The sequence below is a fragment of the Accipiter gentilis genome, chromosome 12 (assembly GCF_929443795.1).
Source record: "Accipiter gentilis chromosome 12, bAccGen1.1, whole genome shotgun sequence".
In the NCBI taxonomy this organism is placed as follows: Eukaryota; Metazoa; Chordata; class Aves; order Accipitriformes; family Accipitridae; genus Astur; species Astur gentilis.
The window spans coordinates 32,885,733-32,891,732 of record NC_064891.1 but is presented as its reverse complement, the minus strand read 5'-3'; positions in this window follow the sequence as shown (position 1 = coordinate 32,891,732).

The window sequence follows — 6,000 nt, the reverse complement described above, 5'->3', positions numbered from 1 at the left end:
GGAATGGACCCATGCTGGAGCAGTTCGTGAAGAACTGCAGCCTGTGGGAATGGCCCACGTTGGAGGAGTTCGTGGAGGACTGTCTCCCGTGGGTGGGACCCCACGCTGGAGCAGGGGAAGAGTGTGATCAGCCCTCGTCCTGAGGAGGTGAAGCGGCAGAAAATAACGTGTGATGACCATAAACCCCATCCCTGTCCCCCTGTGCCGCTGGGGGGCCTTGGTGGTGAAATCCGGGAGGGTAGTTGTGCCCGGGAAGAAGGGAGGGGTGGTGGGAAGGTGTTCTGAGATTTCATTTTACTTCTCATTACCTTGCTTTGGTTGATTTGTAATAAATTGAGTTAATTTTTGCAAATTGAGTCTGTTTTGCCCGTGACGGTAATAGTGAATGATCTCTCCTGTCCTTATCTCGACCCGCGAGCCTTTTGTTATATTTTCTCTCCCCTGTCCAGCTGAGGATGGGGGAGTGATAGAATGGCTTTGGTGGGCACCTGGTGTTCAGCCAGGGTTAACCCATCACAATGCCTAAAGAACTAAAACATAGCCCAAAATGTCCATGAAAATCAAATTCTTCTTGAAAGTGTTCTTAAACAGCAAAGAGCCTGAAGAGCCAACAACAGGCACAGGAATCAGTTTGTTGAACTGTCTGCTTGGTTTCAGAATGGAGCAATAAATTTTGCACCTCACAATACAAACACAAATGAAGCACCTGGAGTCTCTTCAGACTCCAGAAGCTTAACGCATACCAGGCTCAGTGGACTGGGAGCAAACAGCACGATCTGTTAAGTGTCCAAGGGGCAGACTGACCTGGTTTGTGGCAGCATTAACTCATGTATTATATTGTGTTTCATTTGGTCATGACAGATGTGGCTGCAGTTTGTTTGGCATTTCTAAATCTTTATAAAGATCATGTCTGTATATGGCCTTTAAAATCCATGGTTTAATATGTATTCACTTACTTGTTAATTCACACAAAGGACTCAAGTATTCTCCAACAGAATGCCTAATAGTAATTAGAGAAATCTTAGGAGATTTATTATTGTGATGAATAATTTTTTGTATGAACATTATTACTCAGTTGGATTGTAATGATATAAAATACAGCCATGCAGGAAGAAGAATGTTTCAACAGTGTGCTTTTGTTCTCCAGAAAACTGTGCTGCAGAATCATCTTTCAAGATGTTATGAGAGAATGAAAAATAAAGCTCACAGTAATTTGAAAAAAGAGAACATTTGAATAGGAAGGACAAAGCAGCAGAACAGAAGAAGTTAAATAAGGTAGAAAACAAGGAAAGCTTTGAATTTGTAAAGCAAGGTATACCTCTGGCAGAATCATCACCATATTCATATCCAAATTTTCCTTTATATCCACTTCGGTCTTCTCTTAGTCTGGAAATCAAAGCAGATGACCAAGATGAAATTACTTGAAATGAAGGCCTTCATATACGGAGTCATGCTTTCAAGAAAATTGTTCTTCCCAAGTCAATTTTAGAGACAAACGTCAGTGCTGCATAAACATCATTGCAACACTTCCAGTGTTTACATATTCACTGATGATTTAGTTGTTTTGACTAGAAAAATGATTACATCTAGGTTTAGCTTACCACATGTAAACACAATCTATATACCTCAATCAGCAGTCGATCAACAGAGTGCTACCTAAATTCAATCTACAGTACAGAGGGGAAGAAGCATGAGGATTAGTTGGTTAGGTTCTAAGCCAAAATGCTTCTACGTAGAGCTTTGACAATAATTTACCTAAATAATTACATTGACTACCTTGAGGTAAGGTAGCTTTAAACTCCCTCTCTGTAGGAGCTGGGCAGTGGAGCAGAGTGAAGAGCAAGGTCTTGTTACTAGAACAAGGTGGAATATTGCCAAAGGACTATTTTATCCATATTTCAACAAACTCTTTTTTTTGAGGGGGTGGGGGAAGTGGTGGTGAGGGGAGGTTGTTGTGTAGAATTTTGTCATAGAAAGGTAACTTGCAATGATCAGGGGAAGGGTCATGACAGGAAATACACTTATTTCTTGTTCATGTTACTATTTATGATTTCAAACTCCTCCAACTAACCAAAAATACAGCTCAGACAGAGATGGAAATGAAGTTCCTTCTAACTGAACCATTTTAATTTTGCTTAGTAAGTTTTTCTTTATCCTTTAGAGCACCTTTACTGCTTTCTTAAAATTATTTGATTTAGGGCTAGTATCTTCACAGCAAACTCATTAGACTTTGTTTCAACTCACATTGATTTTAGTCCCTTAGCTTGGTAAAGTTGCTACTTCAGTCAGAACATGATTTCGAAGCTGTGTATGAACAGCTGGCTACCTGCTGCGGGCGTAGCTCCGTGTGATCCTGAGCCTTTGTGCTTAGTTCCTTTGATCTGGTTAAACTGACCTATACCATAAAATTACTTCATTTCTTACTGCCACTCACATTCACCTTGCCTCATGTGCCTGGAACCATCTCCATCTACTTGCATTCTAAATTTTTGTCTATACATACAGTTTTTCAGCAGAGTTATAGTGACCAGTCCCAAGTGTGTGGAGGCAGGATTTACCAGCAGAAGTTCTTGTTTCAGAGCCTGGTTTTAGCTACTGGCTGTTCTCTTCTGATTTTTCCTGTTTTGGTTTAGTAGAGCTAAAAATGACTGAGGGGGGCTTTGTGGAACCTGTCATTATGGCACTCAGTGAAAATTGCACCAGATGAAAGCCTAGAGCAACTATTGTGGGAAACCACATCAAGAGCCATTCTGTGTATATTTACACAGCAACCTATAAAATTTTATTCTGATCTGACATATGACTGTGTCCTTCATAATCTTCCTGTGTAATTTGAAATTGTAGAAGTACAGTTTAATGTATCTTTTTTAGCTCAGAGAACACGTTCTTCCCAGAGAATTTCACAGGTTTCTCAGGAAATTTCCCAGAGATAGAACTAAGGAAGTATGGGCTAACCTGTGAAAAACAGAAGAAAAGAAGAGAAAAAAGAGAAAGCCAAGATAAGCCACTTACACACTTGTCTTTCAAACAATCTCTGTTTGTTTGTGTATATTGGGGAAGTGTGGAACCTAAACCTTTGTATTAAACCAAACTATAAAGTCATGAGGGCTCAAGGCACAATGTTGGCTGCCAGATCTTTCACACAGAAGAACAATTTGTTCGACAGGTAGAACACAAACAAACTTCTCACAGACTTTCCCCTGCACTTTAAACAATACAAGCTTTTCATGTTATTTACTCAGAAAAATGTCATTGAAATCCAGCAGGTGGTTTTCCATGGCTTCACACTGCGTAAGATTCACAGCTCAAAGAACAAAAAGAGCAACCATCTTCTTCTGAGGTGACACAGTGACATGTCTTCTGACTGAAGGAAAACATGGGATCAACAGTCCCGTACAAAGTAACTCAAGCACAGTCCTCCACACTCCATGCTTGTCAGAAGCTGTACAATTTGGCAGGTTTGGGTAATTTCCTTTGCTCCCCACTTCAGCCTCACCCTTTCCATTTGAGACCACAATTTGCAGGCCACTAGCTTGAAAGGCTCTCTTGTAGACCTAACCTTTACAGAAACCCTTGTGATATATCTAGACAAGACAAGCCTCTCTTCAGAATCTGTAATCTCTCGCTTCAGAGCTCATATTTGAAGCCCTTGATTCATTGTGGTTTAAAAAACTTTGAAGCAAAATGCACTCTTTGGCAATAAAGAAACCCACAGGCTTCTGGCTCTTTTGATCGATCTCTCTGATGCCTAGGAAAGCAGAGGCTTTCCTCCATCTTAATAGGCATGTGTCTGAAATAGCAGACATGGTACACAGTAACCACCTCTTTACATTGCAGGAGGACATTAACCAAAAAAAGGAAGGCATCAGACCAGGAGAGCTTTCTTTTCAGATGTTCTGGCTTCAGGAGAAACAGCTCCAAAGTATCTGTGGCCAAGGCTTTGTTCTATGAGTGTTAAGAGAGTAAGTAAGACAGACTAATATGAGAGAGTCAGAACCTAGTGGGAAATGTTAAGGCCTTCAATATTTCCAGATAAATGGTCAAACTTTAAACCCACGCTTTACAGAAATTCTAATTTTAAGTGCTTTCTTTGCTAAGTAAAAATCAGATTTCTCTGGAGTCGTTACTGGGGATGCTAAATGGTTTCATTTACAGCAGATATTGCAAAGAAGAATCCAGTTCCATATGCAAGGAGCAGGAGTTCAGATTCCTTCTTGAAATTTTTGCAATTCTCCTTCATGATCCCAGCATAGGGTCAACAATGAAATTACTGTTTTATCCTGGAATGGTATTTTTTAAGTAAGTTTAAGATGGATGTTGTAAGGATCTAAATGACAAGTTTTATTTTTCACATTAAAATAAAGGATATAAAGATGACAGTTTCAGATGCCTCAGAGATTTCAGGTCTGCAGTGCTCTGCTAACATGGAAAAATTCAGTTTTAAATATCTGTTACACAGTAGGATTTGTACTATTCCTGATGGAAATACCCTGATCCTTGTTTTTGCTTGTGCCCTTTGCAAATTCTGACAACATTCTCCAGAATACTGGTCAGTCAGAATACTGTGCAGATGATGCCTCTTTCCTGTTTTGGTGTAGATACAGGAAAAAACATCACGTGTTAATTAGGAAATATATCTGAGAAGGTCAAGATAATATAAACAACTAGAAAAAGTATCACTTTTTAAGAACATAGCGTATAGTAGAGAAGAATGATTCTGACCAAACTGATTAGTAAGTGTTATGGTAAATCACAGTGAATTCTAATAACAAAGACAAGGAAAAACAGGCATTTCAGCAATTAACTTAAATGAGATACAGTTACAGCGAGGCTCCTCCTTTTATTCCCTAGTTTAGATACAACCCCTGTGGATTTGCTGACCATTAGGCAGACAGCCAAATGAGTCCTGTATAGTTGTTGCTTTAGGCACCTCAGTTCTGCTCCTAATAGCACAGTACTCCTTACCAAGCTTATTTTTAGAACGATAAAATTTTTAAAAATCTGGTACTTTGCCTAAAATGGTGAACTGAAAAGCAGAGGGTTAGTTAATTAAGTGAATGAGGCAAGTATTGTATCGTATTACTAAAGATTAGCAAATGGAGTATGGGGAGAGAAGAGGAAGTAACCAAGTAAACTACAAATCTATTAAAATGAATTTAATCGCATCCAAGGTTTTAAAACACACAGCATAGGAAAGAAAGAACAATTAAGACAACAAGGTAAATGGAAATTTGAAACAGTGAAAAGTAAAAAAAACATTTTATGAGAAGCAGACTATATAAGATCTACCTAGTTGCCTTTTTTCAGATAAAAACAACTCCTTCCTTTTCTAGTTAAAATAAGCCAAATAAGCCTAATTTTGATGTAGCTTATTAAACAATTATACACTAGCCCATCAAAAATTAGTCTACAATGAAAAAAGGCCTCACTGTGAGAGAAAATAAGAATTTAGAGGTAGGAAATGAACTGGAATCAAATCAAAATTACAGAGAAAAAAAACAAATTCCTTGGTGTTGGACAGACTGTACTATCTTCAATACCAGGGCAAAAATACAAAGATTCAACCTGTTGCATTGAAAGGGGAAGTGTATGTTTGGAGGAAAGTTACCAGCAGAATTCTCTAGGATTAGTTTGGAGACTAAAAATAGGGGATAGTATCATAGCTAATTTTGGTACAGCGTAAGCCGTGTGCTTATGACATTTTCTGATGACAAAGTCTGGAGGCAGTGTCAAACTAGAAAAGGCTTGGAATATCATAAAGGTCATTGAACTTCAGTTACTGAAAGGGGATGAGGTTAAAATGTACAAAGTGCAAGGTTGTACACTTTGGAACTAATAACAGGAATTTTCTATTACCAGCCAATAGTTTATAGTTTAGAAAAGACACTTAGGTTAAAAAAATAGCATATTCATCAGTTGCAGCAGAACTATGTACTACTGGGGACATAATAAAGCTATGAAACTGTCCCCACAGTCTTCCTATAGACAGGCAAGTGTACA